Source organism: Sardina pilchardus, chromosome 5, assembly GCF_963854185.1.
Source record: "Sardina pilchardus chromosome 5, fSarPil1.1, whole genome shotgun sequence".
Classification (NCBI taxonomy): domain Eukaryota; kingdom Metazoa; phylum Chordata; class Actinopteri; order Clupeiformes; family Clupeidae; genus Sardina; species Sardina pilchardus.
The window spans coordinates 30,953,689-30,977,868 of record NC_084998.1 but is presented as its reverse complement, the minus strand read 5'-3'; the positions used below and the strand labels follow the sequence as shown (position 1 = coordinate 30,977,868).

Sequence of the window (24,180 nt, the reverse complement as noted above, 5' to 3'; positions counted from 1 at the left end):
AAAATGGCTTCCATGGACACCGCTTTGTTTGCACTGAAATGGAAGAATACATAGACCTCAGTATGTAAATAAGTAAGGTTGCCTGTGTGTGTGGTGTGTGTCTTTGCCTGTGTGTTTCATGTAAATACTGATAAATACAGATACACAGAGCGTGGAGAACCTTCTTGATCACTGGGAGGCGTCCATCTCAGAGACAAGCCCACATCAAATGACATCAAAGAAGCAGCAGCACAATACTGAGCCTGCAGGACTCGCCATGACAGCCTCCCGACAGGAGGAGCGGGAGAGAGAGAACGCACAGACAGGCGTGATAATGATTCACTTCAAACACGGGGAGAACTGCTGCATCTCTCACACCGCAGCATCACACAGAATATGTCTTGTGTGAAGACCGTCTCCGTGTCCGCAAACCGAAACCAGCTTTTTCCCTCCGCAACAATTAAGGCCCCTAACGCAAGAGAGAATGAAAGCGCATCAAACACTAATGATGGCGATAAAAGAGAGAGACACACACACACGCGCGTCTGCGCCTCCTTTGGGCTGGGGCTCCGTTGCTGCAGGACACACAGGCTAGCGCTGGGGCTCCGTTGCTGCAGGACACACAGGCTAGCGCTGGGGCTCCGTTGCTGCAGGACACACAGGCTAGCGCTGGGGCTCCGTTGCTGCAGGACACACAGGCTAGCGCTGGGGCTCCGTTGCTACAGGACACACAGTCTCGTGCTGGAGCTGCTGATGCAGATGGAGAATGGCACGCTGGCTCGGGGCCGGTGGGCGCCGCTGAGCAGACAGAGGGACAGTGGTCATGGCGTGTGCCCGTGCCAGGGCCTCGGAGGAGCTTAGCGCGCCACTGCCCTGCTGGCACATCTCTCACACCCAGCCCTGAACCCCCCCCATGCCAGTGGCTGCCAGCTCATCTGACTGCGCGCTCTAATCCTGTTTGATAATGACCCCATGCAGCGCTGTGCTCTGGCTCACAACAGGCAGCTTTCACCCACTCTGGGCCCCGGCTGCCACGGTAGCGCGGCGTCAACCGGCGAGCGCTAAGCACGGCGGCGGAATAAACGCGTACCAAACGGAGCCGCCGCACCAAAATGGAGGCCTTGAGCCCTCACGGAGAAACTCATTACCAGCGTGGCTTCTATGTATGCGTTCCCCCGACACGTTAATTCAACGTGGGCCAATACACCCTGGCATCCGTTCCACGTGGACACGCACACGGCAAATTCACTGGCTCGCATAATTGATCTGATATGCGACAGAAAAAACGTCTAAAAAGTGCGGTATGTGGGGAGAGGGGGGTAAAGAAGCTACTAGAAATTCAGTGCATGCATGGGTCCAAGCCATTTCTTGTTATTCTTAACCCCCCCCAAAATGAAATGGCATTTTGCCGGAGATTGGAGGATGTAGAGGTGATGGAGTGTGTAATTGGAAAAGGAAGAATGTTTACTAGAGTCAGGCGCAAGGAATTACTGTGGTGCGGCTCAACAGGCTACGACTGTGGTCAGAATGACTGAAATCTGAGAGAGAGAGAGAGAGAGGGAGAGAGAGAGAGAGAGAGAGAGAGAGAGAGAGAGAGAGAGGGATGGAAAGGGAGAGGGAGAAATAGAGAAAGAGAGACAGGGCAAGAGGGAGAGTTGGGGGGGGGGGGGGGGTCATGAGCAAATAAGAGGGGAGATCTTATTTGAGATAATGCTGATGTGGTGATTGCTGGGATTACAAGGTGAGGGGTCTGCAGACACGATAATCCTTACTCGCTTAACCCAGGCTCCTTCTGTTAAACACACACACACACAAACACCCACCCCCCCCCCCCCCCCCCCCACACACACACACAAACACCCACACAAAAACACACACACACATTAACCCTAATTAAAAAACACTCTCATCAGCTCCAGCTCAGATGCTCTTCTCTTTTTCAGCTAACCTGCAAATTCTTTTTATCTCCCGCTCCCCAGCCCCACTCCTCTTCTGGATGGCTTGCCAAGAGCCTGCAGGAATGCAGCGCTCTTTCAGCTTGGAGACACCCTGACAGATTTATGGAGCTTCAGGCCTTCAGAGTATCCCATTCCTCACTCACACTCTCACACACACACACACAATCCCCTAAAATAACCACAACACCATCAGTTGAAAGGTGAAAGTGTGTTTAAATCCTGTCTGTCAGATCACAGCGCCTGTGGGCGTCTACTGATCACCTCACAGACCGCCACCTTTAGCACAGCTGAACCCTGACCCTGAGTGTGTGTGTGTGTGTGTGTGTGTGTGTGTCAGGGTGCTTGACGCAAGTAGCTGTGAGGTCAGCCTCCATATATCCACAGCACTGGCCTTGCAGGAAGCCCCACAGAGATGCTAGTCCCCAGCTTTGTACGGCTGACAACAGCGTGACTAGGGTGGAGATCTGGGCCTCCTTTGAACATGACGGCTCAAGAAAACAAACACAAAAACAATTCTAACTAATCTTCAAAAAGTCATGAACCTTCAGTGCTAACACTACCCACATGCTCTTTTTTAAAACATGAAGTGACATCCGTTCACCTTAATAAAGTGCACCAGCCCCATGTTCCTCTTTGAACTTGCATAAATCACTTGGAGTAGAGGAGGAAGCCCCCGAGGCACTCTGTGGTGGAGCGTTCACGCCTCTAGCTAGCGCAGTGCTGAGATGCTAATGCCACAAATTAACACACACAAGCAGACATTCCTGGGCTGCGTTCGAGACGAACGCAAGTGATGTAAGTGCGGCGTAATGGCCCTCTACTCTACCAGACTGATGTGGGATGTACGTGTGTGTGTGTGTGCTGAGCGGATTTCATAAATGAAGAGCCTGCTTTTGATGGATCCCTGAGGCGTCTTATGGAGATACACTATACCATACACAGATCTCACTCCCACACACGCACACACACACACTTCCACACGGCCTTGGTTAACACAACACTAATCATACACACACTCAGTCCTCCGAGCATGACAGAAACCATGGGGGTGACACAAAGCATCTGAGGTCACCAAGACAACACACACACACACACACACACACACACACACACACACAGCAATGATTCCATTCCACTCTGGCCAGTTGATCCCCTAGGAACACCTGCTCGGTGCACAGGGGAACTTTCCCTCTCACACACACACAAACACACACACACAAACACACACACGCACTCGCTCTCTCTCGCCTACACAAACACACCTAGTGTCTTGGGTCATTAACCCCCAAGCCACGGCTACTCCTAACGAGGCGATGCCCGGCAGCCCGTGTTTTGACTCTTTAGCAGAGCGGGCGGGGCCGGCCCTGAGTGGAGCCATGGCTGATGCAAGCACAGGTAACACCCCAGGTGGGGCAGCGCAGGTGCAGGAGGTGCTGGAGGTGAAGGATCACCACAGAGGCTCCCTCCTCATCGCTCTCCCGAGGGCGCGCAGGGGGCTGGAGTCGGCCAGCAGATGACGCTCCACTTTTAGCTAAGGCCTTGATGAGCAAACTGCTGTGTGTGTGTGTGTGTGTGTGTGTGTGTGCGGGAGTTCATAGTCATGGAAAAAAAAGCCCACCCGTGGCGAGGTGCTGACAGGCTCGAGCCCAGCTGTCTGTCACAGCTGACAGGGGTCTGAGGAGCCAGGGGATCTCTCTCTCCCTCCCTCTCTCTCTCTCCCTCCCTCTCTCTCTCTCTCTCTTTACCCCCGGCACATTCTGCCCGAGTCACGGCAGCAGGGAAAACAGATCACTTTTCGTCCGTTTCACGGCCAAACGGCGACAGCCCGCCGCCAGTCCAGCGCTGCCAGCGCGATCCCCACGACCTCCTGCCGGCAAACGACCAGGGAAACACACACACACACTCACACACTGAGCTTTCATTTTCACCGCCACCATTTTCTCTCTTTCTCTCATCCCAGCTCTCTCTATGTATTCCTCCCTTCGCCTCTCTTCCAATTACTCTGTCAGGAAATGGTGTGTGCTTGTGTGCAGACTTATCTTCCCCTCACCATCTCTCTCTCTCTCTCTCTCTCCCTCACTTCAAAAAGGCAGACAAATGAGAGGAAAAGCCCTGCTGTTTGCCCAAGTCCAATCAATTAAAGGCTACGGGGGGTGGTGGAGGTGGGGGGTGCGCTCTCGTTCCCCAGACCAATTCCATTTCACAGGCGCAGAGCTGTGTAAACACTCATTACAATCAGCCAGGAAGCAACAGACACACAGAGAGAGAGAGAGAGAGAGAGAGACAGAGGAAGAGGGAGAGGGAGAGGGGAAAAGAAAAAGAGATGAGATTGAGAGATTGATATAGAGAGGTGTACAGAGAAGAAAAATAGATTGACAGATTTACATATTTGTTCCTGCCAAAATAGGAATATTGGAAAGAGTTGAGGAGTGACAGAGACACACAGAGAGAGAGAGAGAGAGAGAGAGAGAGACACACACACAGAGCGTGAGAGATTTATACTCTCCTATTCTTTCCAGGGGGAATAAAAGATGAAGATCATCAAACACAGCTGAATCACACACTAAAACTTTCATCTGCAGCCATGCTTGCCCTGGCAGCCATTAACCTGGCATATCACATCACCTCTCCCCATCACACACACACACACACACACACACACACACACACTCCATTCCCCATTAAAGCACTGTGGAGTGAAAAATACCAAGGCCTCTACGCCTGCTGCAACAGTGGCATAATTGCATTGGTATAATAAGTAGCATGTCCCCAGGCATCATATAAATCTGGTTGTTTAAGGCATTTATACATTTATTCATTCATCTGGCTGGCCTAACACATTTAGATAACAAATGCAAGGAGTCTAGCCTAACATAATAACAAGAGTTATTGAAAAGAATGAGTCCTATTTTCCGTCTGCCTGTCTGCAGTCTGATGCAAGTCTAGCATTAGCATTGGTCAGTACCAGAGGCTACATGTGGCACTGGAGCACAGTGAGAGGCACACACTCCACACTGCAGGGCTCCTGCTGGCCCGGCCCCATGGGAGTCTGGTGGTCAGGCTGCTCCTCGCTGCTCCCTGCCCGGCTCTGGGTGTCTGTCTGTGGGGCTGCTGGGGCGCCGTGGCTGGGTGATGATGATATGGAGCTCCTGGGGCTCACATCACACAAGCAGTGCTGCAGTGCCTCAGGAGAGGTGGCATGTCCAGGAGAGAATGCATGCGTGTGTGTGTGTGCGTGTGCATGCGTGTGTGTATGTGCATGACAATAAGTCTAGCGACACATACAAAGTAAGAGCAAAAGAGAAACAGAGAGAGAGAGAGAGAGGGAAAAGTGTGTATGTACATTATGTGTGTGTGCATGCATGCATCTTCATGCCCCTGCGTGTAGTACTTGCATGTATTGATGCAGATGCCCCCCTAGAGAACAGAGGCCTGCCTACGGGGCTGCTCTCCCCACACTGCAGACACGCGGCCCATAAAAACACAAGCACTGTGTCAATCATCCCCCTCCGCCGCGCCGCAGCCCTGCCAGGGAGACCAGATTACACCAGAGACTCGTTTCCACTCGTGGAGCCGAGCAGAGATGAACTGAAATAACTTCCAGAATTAAAATTCAGCTCCAATTTTACAGCTGTTCTTTTTACACCGAGCTCACTCAAACCACATGCTATAAAGTTATATAGGCCACCGTAATATGTTCCCGACATCATAAACAAGCTCTGGGGCTGTTTACACGCCGGTCCCTGCAACAAACTGTGTGTGTGTGTGTGTGTGTGGACCTAATCAGGAAAGACATTAGGTCATGCCATGGGTGCCAAAATAAACCCACACCTGCTTACACACACACACACACACACACACGTCAAACACATACACAGTGCAGACAGCTGAAATGAGTACCACCAGCACTACAGCAACACCAGTGAGCTCACACAGACACACTCACTTATGCCTTAGTAGGTCTCTTGTGTGATGCGTGTGAGGGCATTGTGAACCACACACACACACACAATCACTCGGAGGCCTTCTGGCATGAGCGTAATGTGCAGTGGCGTGTGGGTGTTGACGCTGACAGAGGGTGACCTAGCTCACTCCTGTGTGGTCCCTCATGTCAGCAGGCAGCTCAACCTGGGAATGTTCCGGTGCCTGTTACACCTCCAGCTATCCCAGGGTGCCATGGGGTGCGGGGGGCTCGGGGGGGGGTAGGTGTTCATTTATACTAAGCTCAGGGAGCAACAGCTAAACAGAAATAAAAGCCAACAGCCCCGCCATTCAGGGAATGCGTTTGCCCAAGTGCAAATGATTATGTGTCTTCATGTGTATTTATAACTCTGTGTGTGTGTGCGTGTGTGTGTGTGTGTGTGTGTCGTCCAGAGTGGGGATTTTGGAAACAGTGAGCTATGCTGTAGCGGCGGAGGGCAGAGACGCGCCGATGGCGCAGTGAATGCCCGCATGGCACTTCCAGGAGGAACTGTGGCAAAGGGCGATAAGGGCACGTTTGAGGCTGAAACTATCATCGCCTTCATCAGCACCCCCACAGGAGACACATAGGACACGGCTCAAGGGGCTTAGGAGTGTGTGTGTGTGTGTGTGTGTGTGTGTGTGTGTTGAAAGATATGACACACCTCAAGGATCTCTTTGCTTGTGTGCCTTTCAGTGTGTGTGTGTGTGTGAGAGAGAAAGTCCTTCAGTGAGTGTGCTTGGATGTGTATGAGTGTGTGTGTGTGTGTGTGAGCTGTGTGGGTTGGCAGTCTCTGTATGCTTGACTGAAGCTCTTCTTCCACAGATGGCTGAGGTTGTGACACAGCTCTCCTGTAAAAGGCAGCCAATCTTTGGTAATTGCTGTGATTAGCGCTGAGAATGTTTTCCTAAGCCCTTCTGACAGACACTCTGCCCCTCACAGGTCCCCCAGGGCTCGCACACACACTCACACACACAGGCAAGCATGTGAGAACACACACACACACACACACACACACACACACAAAATCCCCTCACACCTGTGGTGCCTATCCTTGTCCTTTCCACCAAATAGGGAGTGTTCACTGCTCTGTGTGTGTGCGTGTGCTTGTGTGTGTGTGTAGGTGTCGGGTTCCTCCTGTTAGGACCTGAGTCTTTAGCACTCGCGTCACCATGTTTTAACATGGAGGGCTCGTCATGTTTAATGCAGCTAATACGTGTCCAAGTTCATTTAGAACACAAGCGTGCCAGACATTAATGCTGAGGAGGAAGATAGGGATGGAGAGACATGGTGAGATGGAGGGAGGGAGGGAGGAATGAGAGAGAGAGAGAGCAGTGGGAGAGTAGCGTGGATTACGGCTGATTGAGGCGATTTGGTCCGGGGTCGGGTGTCCCGGCGGCTTTCGTCGCGGTGTCCATTTCCACCCTTGTCGGTGTGGACAGCGCTCATCCCTCGGAGAGCAAATCTTTATATATCCTTTGGGGGGGGGGGAGACGGGGAGGGAGGGAATTGGAGAAGGCTCTGACAGGCTCAGACACATGCGGCCATGTCGTATCACTGCTCTTCCCGAAAGAACAAGAACGAGAGAGAGAGAGAGAGAGAGAGAGAGAGAGAGAGAGCAGGCAGAAGTGTGCACATATCCCACAATCCACGGGGGCCCTCTCCTTGAGCTCCTGGATGCATACAGGACTTTAAACCCTTAAGGGCTAGAGGCCCAGGAAAGCCACTGATGAGCGCTGACATGTGTGTGAGTGGATGAGGGTTGTGTGTGTGTGTGTGTGTGTGTGTCACTGGGGGTAATTTAGGGTTGCCAGGCCCCTGGCTGCACCTGACAGGGCCTCCTGTCCTATCACATGTGTGTGCTCAGACGAGTGCTGCTCTGGGTCACAGGCATGGCCAGCATTCCTCCCAGTGGCACAGAGAGGTGTGAGCTGCAGTCAAATGGAGGCCTGGCCCTTGTTATTCACACCCTGTTGAAAAAGAGCTCAGCGCAATACACACACACACACACACACAAACACACACTGCGAGCATCTGTCTGAGTCATGAAGAAAGCATCTCTTTCCGTGCCTGTATGGCTCGTGCACACATAAACACAGACACACACACACACACACACACAAACAAACCAACCAGATGTCTCCAAGCATCTCAAATGCTAGAGCAAGGACATTATGCACTTGTGTAGTTCACTAACTCCATTTGCACTCATTAAAGAGCTAGTGGCTGTTAATGGACCAAACCCCTCCCCAGTGTCAGCACACACACTGGGCCAGGCATTCACTTCAGGTGTCGTTGTGATGAATACCACCCCCCCACCCACACACTCTCTCACACACCCACACACTCTCTCACACACCCACACACTCTGTCCCACACCCACCCCCTCTCTCCCCCAGCCCGAGGCTTTTGCGCTGCTCCTGAGAGGGTGTGGGTGGTGAGAGACGTGCGCCCAGCGGGCACTCGTCCGTCAGCGCCAGCTCTCCCTCCCGGCCAGAGGTCCCGCGTCACTCAGCGGCCCGCTAATGCCCTCTCCCCCCCCCCCCGCGCGGCCCAGTCCCACCGCCTGCCCGCTGCCCCCCCCCCAGGACCCGCTCCAGAGCCACGCACCGCACGGGCACTTAGCGTGGCACGGCGTCCGAGCGCCCACTTCTGTGCACCGTGGCACATTCACGCCATCCACACAGCGAGGGCGCGCCAGGTGAGCCTGCCCGTATTGGATGCCCACGGCGGGCGTTGGGCCAGTGGCCGCGTTGGAGGAGAATCTCAGCGGAGGACTTGTGACATGGCTGCCTCTGCTCTGGTCTCTCTCATCACTCTCTCACCTGTTGTCAGCGTCCCAAATGACAGATGCAATGTGAGCGGCGCTCCCACACGGCCATTACTCACTCCTCACTCACTCACTCCCCCAGCAGCCCCTAGCCATGAGGACAGGACACCGCTCTACGCCCCCAAAAGGGGACTTTTAGCTAAAGTGCCATTTCTATGGACTCCCTTTTGGAAATGACTGCTTTGTGTCAGCCATTGTTTTGGGCCAGCGGACCCCCCCTCCCCCCATACACACACACACCCAACCCCCCCCCCCCCCACACACACACCCAACACCCCCCCCTCCTGTCGAACAGGGACAAGATTAGCCATGTCTGAAAGAGTGGCACTTGAGAGGCACAGAGCTGCAGGCCCCTCTGCTGCTCCTCAATGCTGCAGGGCATTCAGTCTGCAGCCAGATGGCCCCCGCACAATAGCGCTCACAAAACCACTCCGACCAGGAGGGGGGGGAAAAAACCTGCGTCGAGTTCCGCCGCTAAGCCGGAATGAATCCGCACGCCAACACGATGTCCCCGAATCTCCAGTTACTGCGGCGTTTGGGCCTGGGCTGACAGACGTGCCCTTTTCAGCGCGCCGTGGCAGCAGCAGCAGCGGCCGGAGGGAGAGAGAGAAACCCTAGACACGTGCGGCCGACCGACCGACCGCGCTCAGCTCTCCGCTCCTCCGAACCCACCCGCCCCGACTCTCAGGGCTCAGCGCACAACGGAACACAAACGGTGTTTAGTCAACACTGCTGACACACACACACACACACACACACACACACACACACACACACACACACACCTACCCTGTGACTGGTCCACATGCCTAGTCCTGCAACATGTGCCGAGTCCAGCAGCTCCGTGTCTTTGCGCGCACAGCTACTTCCATTCAGTTCCACTGAGTGAGTGGGCTTTTCCCACAAGGCTGCCTCAACACAAATCCTCAAGGGGAGAGGCTGCTGCTGCGTGTGTGTGTGTGTGTGTGTGTTGGGGTGCTCCAAAGGTGGCGGGGGGGGGGTGTGTGTGCAGGGGGGCTGGGTTGAGGGGGGGCTTAAGTCCCAGGCTGCTGAGCCGGCTGCTTGCCTGCCCTGCCTACGCAATGAGACTCCCTTCAGCCAGCGAGGAGCGGTTAAGGCGCGATCACCCGCGGTGTCAAGTGTCCATTCCTCAGGGAGAGCTTACACCCCACCCCCACCCCCACCTTTCTACCATCTCTCTCTCTATCCCTCTCTCCTGCAACAGAATGGGTGAGGGGGGGAGTATGTGTGTGTGTGTGTGTGTGAGGGAGAGACAGCAAGATGGAATCTGTCCTCTGTGTAACTGACTGACAGCAATCAGTGTTGACAGGTCAGGCTGACAAATTGCCACCACCTGATGTGAGCTTGTTGGGAATCGCCCATATAGAGAGAGAGAGAGAGAGAGAAAGAGAGAGAGCCTCCTGTCTTCCAACTTGGCTCTTTCCTCTTTTCTTTATTCTTCCCCTCTTTAAATCATCTCTCCATTCCCTCACTCTTTCCAATCTCTCTCCCTTGTGTGTGTGTGTGTGTGTGTGTGTGTGTGTGCCTGGTGGAATCCCTCATGAGTGACAGACACTGACAAGAATCCCAGAGTTAATGTTTACCAGACACTCGAGGCTCCAGTCCTTCCAGTGCTTCATGAGCAATCAATCCAGTACCACCACAACACAAGAGCGTCAATAAAACACAAATCTATCATAAAACAATGGTGCCTGAAGCTCCAAAACCATCTCATCAAAACTATTTGGGTAACAGTGGAGAGGTCTTTAAGAGATCTGGACATGACACTTTCCAGATGAACTTCTTTCAATGTGTGTGTGTGTGTGTGTGTGTGTGTGTGTGTGTGGTGTTCTCTCATTACTGAGGCCTCATGTTTCAGTCAGTCGGGGCTTAGCAGCACACACACACACACACACACACACACACACACATATACATGTATATCGAACAGAGGGTTAGAGCGGAAGTACTGGGTGGCACAATGCCCAAGTATATATGTGTGTATGTGAGTGGATGGCTGTTTGGGGATATTTGTTGAGCCTCATATTCCACTGAGACCTACAACTCCCTTGGCACAATAAACCAATGGGACACAAACCGGATTCAACCTGGATACCCACCCACCCATCCATCCATCCATCCATCCATGGTTAGTCCACTGTTTATTTTTTCCTCTCTAACTCTCAGTGACCTGCTGTGACCTACTGAGATCTCCAAGCACAAACATCCCTGTGTGTGTGTGTGTGTGTGTGTGCGCGTGTGTGTGTGTGTGTGTGTGTGTGTGTGTGTGTGTGTGTGTGTGTGTGTGTCTAGGGAAGGCTGGATGAAGTTGATGGCCTTGCGTCGTGTGACTGTGGGACTGCTCCGGATGGCCAGGGTCGGCTCCATTTATTTGAAGAGAGACTGCGGAGGTCCAGGCTGGGCCAGGTGGGCAGCTGCCTCAGCCCTCTCTCAACAAGCCCACCACTTTGGGGAGGGGTGGGGGTACAGATGGAGATTGGGGGTGGGGGGGCAACCCAATATTCCTCCCCACATACACACACACAGACACACACACACTCTGAGGCACGCTGGGCCCCCAGGTTGGGTTACGGCGGGAACAATGCGGGGCCTGTAGTCGGCTTCTCTCTCAGAGGAGGCCAAAGACCCAGACATCCACGCTTCTGTCAGCCCAAACAGCAGAGTCAGATGTCAGCCCTCCCTCCTCCCTCCCTCCCTCCCTCCTCCTCCTCCTCCTCCTCCTCCAGAGCCGGGGCCATGGAGCACCCAACACCACCGCTAGCTGTTTTCTTTTCCTACGCAACCCCCCCAACCCCCCCTGAGCCAGAGGGAGCCGGCCCATCTGAAATGTCTGGTTTTCAATGTCACTGTTTGTGCTGAACCTCCACGCACTGGATGGAGGAGGAGGAGGAGGAGGAGGAGAGAGAAGGAGAGAGAAAGAGAGAGAAAGAGAGAGGGAGTGAGAGCACTGAAATCAAATAGCTCCTTCTCCGAGCAGCATAATCTCTAACAGATGGTGACAATCCCGCGGATGGAAGTGCGCTTCTGAGGGCTTATGAAACCGTGGCAAAGGTCTGGAATCTGCGCGCCGGCGAGCTGAAGGGGTGATAAAATGGAACATTTCACAGTTCATTAGACCTTATTTATACCAAAGCGCACGCAGAACTTCCCCTCCCTCTCCCTCTCCCTCTCCCTACCCGCCGCGCCGGCGAAGGCTCTCGAGGCGTGTCACGCAAAAAACCCTGCCCTGAATTTGGGATCGCCTCCAGACACCCCACCCCCCTTCACTCCCTGAATGGCCAGAGGGAGGCGCTACAGGCTGGTGAGCAGGAGAGTCTCTGCACAACTCAGCTCTCCTCCACAGCGCTGCCCATCACTCCCCACCATGGTGCTAGTGAGGCCTGCAGCCAGAGCAGCCCAGCAGGGCACAGGCCTCAGCCCACCTGATTTATGCTCATGTGTGCGTCCTATGGAAGGTGTGTGTGTGTGTGTGTGTGTGTGTGTGTATGTGAGAGAGAGATGTAGCACACTGCAATCTCACTCTTTGCAAAGCAAGGAGCCCTGAGGCACAGAGAGAGAGAGAGAGAGAGGGGAAGAGAGAAAAAAGAAAGAGAGAGAGAGAGAGAGAGAAGAAAGGAGAGGAAGAAGGGGAAACAAGGTCACGCAGCTCTTGCCCTCAGGGTCGTGGAAAGGTGTTCATATTTAGCCGTGCATATTTATGAGCGAGTGTCAGCACAAAAAAGAAAGAGAAAAGGAGAGAGAGAGAAAAGGAGGGGTGTTTGAAAAAGGAGAAACACAAAGCCAAAGCGTCCATCTCTGGGGGGAGCAATTAGAGGGCCGCTCGGCCCGACGCAGGCCACATCTCTGAGGCTACCGTAGTCTGGCTGCAAGCTGTGCTTCTCCGGCTCCTTGTGCCCCCACCTCGCCTCCTCTCCTCTCCTCTTCTGCTCTCTCTCTCTCTCTCTCTCTTCCATCCCTCTCTTCCTCCATGTCAGACTCCACTGTTTACCGTCTCGCCATGTAACCCTCTCCCCCCTCGGGGACTGCAGCGGCGGTGAGGGTGGACGTAGTGGATATGTATGTGTGTGTGTGTGTGTGTGTGTGTGTGTGTGTGTGATGTTGATTCCACCCCGTCCACCATGCCCCAGCTGGCGCCCCTGCTGGTGGCGGTGGGGGTCCGTCCGTGCCGTCTCTCCTGTTACTGCTGCTGGAGGAGCAGGAGGTGGAGCAGCGCTGGCTGACGGCTGGCTGTGATCCGTCCCAGCGGTGGCAGAAGGGGAGCAGAGCAGACGCAGGGGCTGAGGGCTGAGGGCTGAGGGCTGCCAGCAGCACAGCAGGGGAAAGAGTGGAGCGCCCGCAAACCCTTACAGCGGCAGCACTGCACGCACATGCTTGTGCAAACACACACACACACACACACACACACAAAACAAACCATGCCTATCTGAGTACTGTTTTTCGTGGCACTGGCTCATTCCTAACTGCTTCCATGTGGGCCGAATAACAATGGACTCTCATCCCCTTCTCCACTCTTCCCCTCTCTTCCTCACTCTTCCCCTCTCTTCCCCACTCTTCTCCTCTCTTCCTCACTCTTCCCCTCTCTTCTCCACTGGTCTGTCCGTCCTCTGGAAGCGCTTGGTGTAGTAGAGCACACAACATTAAGCATTAGGGCTAAACCCTCGCCACGGAGCTCTTCCATGTCCAGCTCCCCGACTCCCGTTTGGGATCGCGCTCACGCCCCACAGCCGACGCCCCGACGCACCCGGCCGTCTGCCGGAGTCGATATTGGGAACGTGTGGCAGCAGCCTAATCCACTGTGAGGCGAGCACACCTTTTGACACCCCAATCAATATTCCCAGCGAGAGCCGGCAGAAGATAAAGGGGCCAATCCTCATCCACGCACGCTCCATACACACTCACTCACCTTTTCCTTACAGCAAATCCATACTAAACGCCTCTTCAAACAGCCCATTTTTACCAGGCTCAATTTTAGCCAGTAAATCTATTAAAGAGATATCTGAGGTGTCGAACAGAGAGAGGCTGGCAGAGGAGAGATTACTGCTTTATGTCTGATTCTTCACTCTAGCGTGTCTGCTAACGTATCATTACACGCGGAGTGCGATTGCTTTGGTCTGTGCAGTGCTAGATAGGGTCATAGCACTTACAGCTGAGAAAACTAGTAGAGACCCTTCCAAAAGGGGAAATGAACTGTGGTAGAACACTGAGACATCCACCCTTGTGGACACACACACACACACCTGTCCATTTACTCTTCTCTAAGCCTCACCCCTTTTCCTCACCTCTCACCCCATCTTCTCTTTCTGTCATGAGGCCTCATTAAAGCCCTATTCACACACACACACACACACACACACACACACACACACACACACACTCGTCCACGCCTCACCAATCCCACACAATCCTCCTGTGCCATGACTGGACCTGCTGACTGACTGACACTGGTGTAATTGGGCCAAACAAAGCAGGGCTGAGTGGGTGAGCTGCTCCTGCCAGGCAACCTACTGCTCCAGCAGGGAGGGAGGGAGGGAGAGAGAGAGAGAGAGAGAGAGAGAGAGAGAGAGAGAGAGAGAGAGAGAGAGGAAGAGAGAGGGAGAGAGAGAGAGAGAGAGAGAGGGAGAGGGAGAGAGAGAGGGAGAGAGAGAGAGAGAGAGAGAGAGAGAGAGAGAGAGAGAGAGGAAGAGAGAGAGAGAGAGAGAGAGAGAGAGAGGGAGAGAGAGAGAGAGAGAAACGTGTAGGAGAGAGAGCAGTGGTGTGAGAGAGACAGAGGTACTAAAGAGCATCTGAACTAAGTCTTACCCCTGCATGATTGTTGATTGTAGGCAGGCCACACACACACACACACAAACACACACACACACACACACACACATTTCAACATTAAGCATATAAATAGAATAATTCCTGCTATGTATTGCTGGTTACATATTGCTGAACAGGGAAAAACACATACACACACACACACACACACACACACACACACACACAAGCAAATCTAACCTATTTTCAAAAGTACATTAGAATATTATATAAGCACACTGGCATACTACTTCTCTGACAACATCTTAAATAGGTATTTTCTCTGCTGAAAGCCTGTTAAAACGCTTGGAGCATATCCTTCTGCTTTCCTATAATTAGTTTTGGGCAGACGTAAAGCATTGCATCGCTCTGAAAAAGGGAACGAAAAACAGCCAATTACATAAATTATCCCTAAAACTGATGTTGTACCACAAAATTGCTGTTTGTTTCAATAGCATTACTAAATCTTAAGGTCCTTTGTATTATAACAAATCTCCTCAAAAGAGGAAATTAAGACCCTCTTTCCAGGAAAAACGCCAAGAAAACGCACACTGGAGTATTTGTGTTCGACAAATTACGGCCTGTAAACTTCGGTGACCGCTTCGCTGTCAAGACCAACAAATGAGCTTAGCAGGCAAGCTTTTAAAACACAAGAGGTCTAAAACGGGTCCCTAGCGCGCCAGCAAATCTATGAGATATATATACAAGCGCTGCCTTCGCAAACAGCTTTAAGGAGCCGGGAATTTGGTCAGGGCTGTTGTGCTCCGCCTGAAAACTCCCCACCACTTAAGACGGCGTTCCGAGCAGTAAAGCCGGAGAAACCTGAGATGGAAGCGTACGGGAGGAAGGAGGCGGGAGGAACACAGGGCGGGCGGGCAGGCTGAGGTTTGCAGGGTTGTTTGGCCTCAACCTTCAATCATCGAGCTAATCCGCAAAACACCCAACTTTAAAAGATGGACGAGGAGAAAGCCACACGGGGATGGCAGCTTTTCTATTCCCCTCCCCTCTCCCTGCGCTGGGCTTTCATCTCTGGAGTGCGGCCCACTCAAATGTTTGTGCTGGGGAGGTAGGCTTTAATTTGGGGAGATGACTTCCAGACTTCCAGGGTTTTTAGCCGTGGCATGTGGGATACTGTGCGTGTTTACACAACCCAGCCCTCCCTCTCCTCCTCCTCCTCCCACACCCCACCCAGCCGCTCCTCTCCCTGGGGTGAACTTACTCCATTAGGACGGATGGATTTACCTCTGTTCGTTTCAAAACCTCGAGAGTCGAGGAGCAAACTCTGGGTGACCCCCCCCCCCCCCCCCACACACACACACACACACCCCCTCCGTCTCCGTGCGGGTACACAGGGGCCCGTGGGCCCGTCAGAGCAGAGGAGGAAGTGGCGTGTCTGGTGGGCCTGAGTGGTGTGTGTGTGTGTGTGTGTGTTATGGCTATGGGCCGCTCTTAGGGGGACTGACACAGAGATGGGGTCTCTGATTCCCCCATTGTTCTCCAGCTCAACAGCAGCTGGCCCTGCACCGACTAACACTGCTGTGGACAAGCACCATCCCATCCTTACACACATGCTCAGTGGACATGCTGCACGCCCCACACTGAGCATATTCAGTCTCTATGCTTCTAACCTGCCCACTTACTGTTGGGCAGGTTAGAAACATAGAGACTGAACATGATGCCATGCATGGATATGCACAGTGTGCTTGTGTTTATACAAACACTGTGAATATGCACTTTAACGCACTGTAACACACACACACACACACACACACACACACACACTCCTCTGTGTGTGTCCCACCATAACTCAGTGAGCTGTACACAGTGTGTCGGGAAGGTGCTGCTTTTGTTTACTGGTCTTGAGGCAGTAAATCAGTCCCTCTGTCTTGGTGTGTTAACCTTTGTGTGTGTGTGTGTGTGTGTGTGTGTGTCTCTCAATGTGCTCTCCAACAAAGCTCATGAATTACTGCCGCCATCTTGTAAAAAAGAAGTCTGAATGGCAGAAATGTGCAACTCCAACATCATGCCAGCCTTCTGCTCTGCAGCAAAGACAAAAATATAACTGTATCCTCTGAAAAACCTCTGTCTTTGTCTCTGAGGTAGGAGCAGAAGTTAAAGAAGACAAGAGGAGAGGAATGAGAAAGAGAGAAGGGAGAGAGGAAGAGAGGAAGAGAGAGAGAGAGAGAGAGAGAGAGGCCCTGTCCTGTGAGCGTCCCTGCAGGGTCTGTGCAGGTTACAGGCTCCTCTGTATCCCTCCCGTGGGAGCCATAAAGCATGGAGGGCCGTCAGCAGCCGACAGAGGGGACAAACAGCCTTAAAAACACTTAGGACTCCTTCAAGGAGGTCTGGAGCAGGGCTCCTCCAGGAAGCGGTAAATCTCCCGCGCATTAATAACTTCAGAAAGAAACAGAGCAGAGAGAGGGAGAGAGAGAGGACAGGGGAGGACAGGAGAGGAGAGGAGAGGAGAGGAGAGAGGAAGAGACACATTCGGGTTAACAGAGAGGTCCTTCAAGGGCAAATGACTGTGGAGACGAGACACAAAAAAAGAGAGAGAGAAAGAAAAAAGTTCAGATGGAGTTGGGGTGAAGCTCTCCGTGCTCAGCTGGGGGATTGGGCCAGACTCCCAGCGCAGCCATTAAAATAAATCTGCTGGGCGCTCTGGCCTGTCAGGTGTCTGTGCGGTGCTGTGCGTTGCTGTGCGGTGCTGTGCGGTGCGATGCTGTGCGGTGCGATGCTGTGCGGTGCTGTGCGGTGCTGTGCGGTGCTGTGCGGTGCTGTGCTGTGCGGTGCTGTGCGGTGCGGTGCGGTGCTGTGCTGTGCGGTGCTGTGCGGTGCGATGCTGTGCGGTGCTGTGCGGTGCTGTGCGGTGCTGTGCGGTGCTGTGCGATGCTGTGCGGTGCTGTGCGATGCTGTGCGGTGCGGTGCTGTGCGGTGCTGTGCGGTGCTGTGCGATGCTGTGCGGTGCTGTGCGGTGCGGTGCTGTGCGGTGCTGTGCGATGCTGTGCGGTGCTGTGCTGTGCGGTGCTGTGCTGTGCTGTGCTGTGCGGTGCTGTGCTGTGCGGTGCGGTGCTGTGCGGTGCTGTGCGGTGCTGTGCGGTGTGGTGAGGTGCTGTGCTGTGCTGTGCGGTGCGGTGCGGTGCGGTGCTGTGCGGTGCGGTGTGTGGGGCCTGAGGGCCCGTGGTGTCCCTGATGGGGCAGCTCCAGCGCGGGGGGGCCACTCAGACTGCTGCTGGAGGGGAGCGCGGCATTGCGGCTCCCATAATGCAGCTGTGACGGACAGCCTGTGAAAGGGAGCTAATGCACTCCCAGAATGCTTCACTCTGTGGAGGGCCCTCCTGGAGCGCGGTCTGGAGGCCCCTTCAGCGCTGTTTGTCTGCCTCAAACTTCACCTCTCGCTCGCGCACACGCCCGCCCTTCTGCTTTTCCACCACTCCCTCCACGATGTCACCAGCGACGCAAATTACGCCCCGGCCCCCACGCTCCTGCCCGCGGTGGCAGACGGCTCTCGAGCGGCGCGCAATCGGCTGGCGAAGCGCCCTTCAGAGCTCGTTTCCGTGGTGAGGACAAGAGTGTGCTTAGCCGCCGTCGCCAACAGCTCTCCACCCTGACCAGTTGCATTTCCATATTAGCCATTATCTCAGCTCACACTCCAGGCTCTCTCTCTGTCTCTCACAAACACACACACACACACACACACACACACACACACACACACACACACACACACACACACATATACAAAGAGACTGTGAGATCAATGCTGTCAGTTCTGGGACCCATAATGGTAACCACATGAACCAAACGCTCCAGTACTCCATTCAGTGACATGGCATGAGAATGCTACTGAGCTGTGTGTGTGTGTGCTCCATGCGTGTGTGTGTGTGCTCCATGCGTGTGTGTGTGCTCCATGCGTGTGTGTGTGCTCCATGCTACATCATGCCCATCAGCAGGGGGCACAGCCGTGGCTTCAGTGGGCAGCTGTGCCAGCGGGCGCTTCCTGTGGCTTCCTGTGGCTCAGGGGGAAGTGAGGCGCAGGCCTCGGAGGTATAAAGCCTGGCCTGAGCCATCGGGGTCAGAGATCCGTCAGCCCACCTTAATGCCTGTCTTGAGCTGCCCTAACACAATCACAGCGCTGTCATCTCTATTATCACGCCGGACAGATGCTGCTCCCAGATCAGCGCTAATCCAGTTACGCCGTCGGCTGTGCGCGCTGACAGAGTGCACTTGAGCCGAGCGGCCGTCATAAAGAGGAGCCGCGGGGAGAGATTACCAGTGTCGCCGGACGGGAACCGTCCCCGCCCCCCCCCCCCCCCCCTAATGGCGTGATGGATATCAGCGCGGGGCTTTTGTGGTTACAGGCCACTCTGTCCTCTTATCTGTGGCCCAGCGATGAGGCCTCTTTCTAGGGGCAGCCTCTCCCTCGCTCCCCCTCTCCCTGGGCGGCCTATTAGCTGAGCTGGGGGTTAGGGCCGTCTCTCTGAGCACAACACGCTGTGATGTAGCGTAGCGGCGGGGAAAACAAGCGCGCGTCAGGCAGGTTTAGCTTCCCCGGCTTGACGGCTGGAGTGCGGGGGAAAAGGTAAATAAACAGACAAGACGTGTAATTAACACTCCTGCCTTATACAAGAGCAGAGGTGCAGGCTTCACCTCCTGGCTGTGTGACAGAGGTAACAATTAGGGGGAACGTTTAATGATTCTTGGTTAATAGGAGTGTGAGCTGAAGCTAAATTGGATGTGTGTGTGTGTGTGTGTGTGTGTGTTTGTTTGGTAGGTGTATGTGTGCGAGCGTGCGAGAGAAAGAGAGTGAGAGAGAGAGGCAGAGGAAGAGAGATAGGGAGAGAAGGAAAATAACATCACCAGCAATTACCTTCCATGTCTATTAGAAGCAGAGGGGTGTCATGTTGTGTGGATTGAGGGGAGGAGCGCGTGCTTGTCAGAGCCCAAAACAAAGCCATTGCGCGGCGGATTCCTTTGCAAATAAGACACAGGCCATTAGCAATCAAGCCGCAAGCCAATCGCTCCGAGCGAGGCCGCTTCGCTGTGACAGTAATTGCTGTGTAGCTTTTGGACGCCACCGCCACCGCCGGCAGGGAAATGGAAGTTAGAAAAACAAAACCGGGAAAAAAAAGCCACAAAGAGACGACACAGAGACTCAGGTGAGTTGTGGAGAGACATGCTGCACCAATCAGAGGAGCTGGCAAGCCGCCCGGCCTCCGCTTCCTATAATCAAAGCGAGACAGCGGACGAGGGGGGGTGGGGACACACAGTGCAGGCGGCCAGGTTTAACGCCACAGTTTAATGACCAGCATTTTGTTTAAAAAGCCACCTGGACTGCGTCTGCTCACGGCATGCCAAATGAGAGGAGAAACAAAAAAAGCGCGGCAGCGAAGCGCAACACAAATCATTAAATCAAACACGGAGTGCGCTTTTGTGTCTGCCTCGCCGGTGCTGTGTTCAGCTGGAGCGGGCGGAGGCCCCACAGGCCCACGTTTAGCCCCGACACTCTCCGTGCGCTAGCCAGCTCCCTCGCTACACACACAACAGGGGAGAGAGACTGGCCTGGGTGGACACCTTTACACTCTCCTCACCTTCTCTCTCTCTCTCTCTCTCTCTCTATCTCTCTCTTTCTCTCTCTCTCTGCTCTCATGCGTTGTGCTCCCACCTCTGCGAGTTCAACGAGTCAGTCAAAGCTTAGCCCGAGAGCCGGTAAGCATTTTCATGTGTACCAACAAGAAAGTGCACACGCACACACACACACACAGACACACACACACACACACACACACACAAATAAAAGAACAGAAGGAAAAGCAAACAAGCCAAAGCTTTTACTCCTGCCTTTGGGCAAATATTGACATTTATCTGTGCACAATCTAGCCGCTCAGTTTCTCCAGCCCGTTTCTTTTTGTCCTGAGGGTTGAATCGGAGCTCCACTAATCCCTGAGAAGAGAAAAAAAATAGCACACACACACACACACACACACTCTTTTTTATCTTCCAAACCCCTTGACTAAAATCCCTCTGAAGCAAAGTTGGAGTGCACCTGGGTTTAGCAGGGAGCAGCCCCGTCCAGGGCATTAACACCAGCAATGGTGGAATTAGCACTTGGCAGAGGAGGAGCCAATAGGGTCTGGATGTAAGGAAGAGAGGGAAAGAGGCAGAGAAGGGCTGACATTTAAATGGTAATAAGGGCCAGAGAAGTGGATGGCCTTTCCCCTGAATGAAAGAGAGAAAGAAGAGAGAGAGAGAGAGAGAGAGAGAGAGAGAGAGAGAGAAGAGAGAGAGGGAGAGAAAGAGGGAGTATTTGTGTTCTGCATCCCAAGCGAGGAGCTTTCAGCCGGGGGGGAGAGAGGGAGAGGCGTCGCGGTGTTGATTTAGGCAACACAATAGGGAGCCCTAACCCTTTCAGCAGAGAGCCAAAATCACCCCGCGGAGGTGTCTCCTTTAAACAGCAGCGCAGAAAGGAAGTCCCTTCCATCACGAGTGGCCATTCAGCAGCCGGAGGACGCCACCAATCAAAGGCTGAAGAGGGACCATCAAAGAGCAAGAATGTGGGAAATGTGTTTTTCTTCTTCTTTTGGGTTTTGTTTGGAGGGGGCGGGAGAGAAGTGAGGGGTTGAGGCGGAACAGGGAGGGCTTGTCGGCATCAATCAGTCTCCCTCTTTTCTCACCCTTGGCGGAAGGTCAGAGTCCTCCCCTCCCTCTCTCTCTCTCTCTCCCTCTCTCCCCGCCTTCCTCCGGAGGCTTCGTCCTGGTAACGCACCATTGCGGAGGAATGCCCATTCACAGGAGGAGGGGGGTGGTGGAGATGGAGATGGGGATGTTGAGGGGGTGTCTCCATTCTTTGGCCCACAGCGCTGGGGTGTGTGTGTGTGTGTGTGTGTGTGTGTGTGTGTGTGTGTGTGTGTGTGTGTGTGTGTGTGTGTGTGTGAATGCTCTGACTGGAGGGGTCTGTAGGAGTAAATTAGCGGCGTGGCGGACGTGTCACACGCTGGGGCTTCAGGGGCGAGTGCGCCGCCATGGCCACACAAAGCGCCCTGACAGCTCTCTCTCTGACTCTCCACCCCCAGCAGCAGGAGCCCGCGGGGGCACCAGGGGGGGCACCAGGGGGGGCAGGAGGGCCGCCGCCGCACTGCCCAGGTGCTGCACACTGGTGGGGCCGAGAGATCAATCCGCCTCCCTATCTATGGAGAACACTTCGGGCCGCGTGAAAGGAGGTGGCCATTCATGGTAATTGCTTGTGAAGGGTTTTGCCTGAACAACAACACATCACTCAGTCATATGCCCTGACCCACCCCCGCATATCAAGCATAGCAGAACTGTCCGTGGTGTAGATCATCCATTTCAACTAGACACAATGACACGCTTTTGTGAAATATTTCTGTTCAAGCGGCCCTCCTCTCTTTTTGCACACGCTTCATGCTTTGGCAAAGCATAGATTTTCTAATTCACGCCTCTGTATCCATTTCACCTCAGTTTAACAGAGTGCCGGGAATGGATTTTTCAGTCACTTCTCAGAGAGAGCAGACACAGATTGATATTTCACACTATGCTGCAGCGAAAAAGAAAGGCAGACTTGGTGTGTTGTGTGGCAACACAAAAGGTACAATTCTAAGCTCTAAGCCTGACACAAGAGAGTAAATAACAAAAGCAACACTTGACCACAACAATGCACTGCCAGTAAAACAGATTAGTTCAAACCTGTTACCACTGCAGCCATATCCATCACATCCACCAATAGCACAGTCCCCTATGTCCACAGTGGTATACCTGTGGACTTCGGCTACTAAGGTAAGACAAATGTAAGGTAAAGACAAAATAGAATAAATAACCATACCTTTAACTGCAGCGGTGCTGAAGAATTTTTCCGAGCTGGCATCGGAACCCTGAAACAGATCAAACACACGAAATTAGTGCTTCCAATTCGTATTCCAAATATGAGGTGTTATTGTCAAAGCATCAGTCAAATTATTCCCACTTCCGACCATAACCACTTGGTGGCACTGTTGATCCGTGTCAAAAACGTACCACTCCAGTGAATCTGGCTAAACGCATTAACATTGCTGTGTTATTGTGCAAACATTCACTGCTGACATTACATCACTTAGGTAATGAAAGCCTATTTAGGTGACAATGTGGTATCAAAGACTTGTTGGCTAATTAAATCCGATAAACAGCATGAGCGACCTGTTACCATTTCGATGTGCGCCTGATGCTTAGCTGTCCTAGGCTTCTGCAGAACATCTTGTTATTAGAATCAAATATTTGACTATTCAAGCTCATAATCAATTTTATGCGTATTGTGCTGTGAGTGAGAGGAGTAAGCTAACGCATCTGTTAGAAAGGGTTGTCTGTATTCATATATTCAAAATACGGAAAAGGGTGTAGCCCCGCCATGTTGTGCCATAGGTCTAACATGTTTGTTAATTAATTAGCTGTCAGTCATTATAATAATACAGATTTTATTACACAACAAATTACAAATGCTGTTTCCCTCACAACTTCAATCGACATCCGTCGCAAATACACCACAGAACACGCAATAGCGCAGTCCAGCTTTAATTTTCAAAAAATAAATGGAAATCCCTAACGCCGAGAAGCTGTGGGCACCAGAATGGGGACCTGTCAGGTTGTATCCCCCGGCGACTGCCACTTTCCTACCATTAAGACATGCAAATGATAGTGCTTGGAGCAGTCGTGATTGCAGCACACTGAATAAGTAGGCCTACTTGGCATATTGCAATAATGGTGATCGCAGACGTAATTCTACTTTTTTTTATCCTCCAATGTGCAGGACTGTCTTGGACAGACTACAGAGGGAAGAGAGAAAACACTCATTGTGTCAAAAAGAAGGCTACCGAGAAGAAGTCAATTAATTGCATATGATGATGACATGACAAGGCTTAGGTACAAATACGACAATTTGTTTTAGGCTTCCATGAAAGCAACGCAATTGGAAGGTTTGGTTAATACAAATTCTGTAGATATCTGGCTAGGCCTACAATGTTGCCTTCAAAGTTTTGAGTGGAGCAGAATAACTTACAGTGTCGTGCTAAATTACACTCCTATGTTAAATTGTAGGAAACATACTATTAGCTATCTATAAAACCTCACACAAATGAGATGCAAGCTCAATAACAAAGTGCGCAAATAGAGGTATTTTAAGTCTCCTAAAATGCCATAGTTCTGCTTGTGTGGCTGGTAACCCATGGCACCGCGTAAACGAAAACCAACCCGGGCCTTCTGACAGCCACGTTTCGCACCATTAGATGTGGTGAAATGACACAATAGGCTGTTAATGGCTTCAGACTAGCGAAAATCTCACAGTGACCAGCCAGGTATGACATTGCTGCTAAACATGGCATCATAGCCGACTTGCGCGCCCCGCCACTTCTGTTTGTTGCGACAAGATATTTCCAGAGGTTATCTTCACACATAGCAATGTACAAGTTAGACAATGCGGCTGCAATGAAATATTGCAAGCACAAAATCATTATCATAATATGTCTGAAGAAGGATATTTGAGAGAATGTATGGTAAAATAACAATATAGCCTTATTATTGGTAAACTTGAACCATTCCAATTGCCTTTTTCCATATCAAAGACATCGCTAGGACTAGCTTAATAAGAA

At 52.7% G+C, this 24,180-nt stretch overlaps 1 protein-coding gene across 4 annotated transcripts in view; it reads right to left on the bottom strand.

Annotated features, from left to right (window-relative positions):
- Nucleotides 1-22,430, bottom strand: part of auts2a (activator of transcription and developmental regulator AUTS2 a) — a 43,334-nt gene extending 20,904 nt beyond the window's left edge. For all 4 annotated transcript variants that reach the window (XM_062537216.1, XM_062537217.1, XM_062537219.1 and 1 more), the window contains exon 1: nt 22,386-22,430. The gene's annotated coding sequence lies outside the window, so the exon portion shown is untranslated. The remainder of the gene's footprint in view (nt 1-22,385) is intronic.
- Between the last annotated feature and the right edge of the window lie 1,750 nt (nt 22,431-24,180).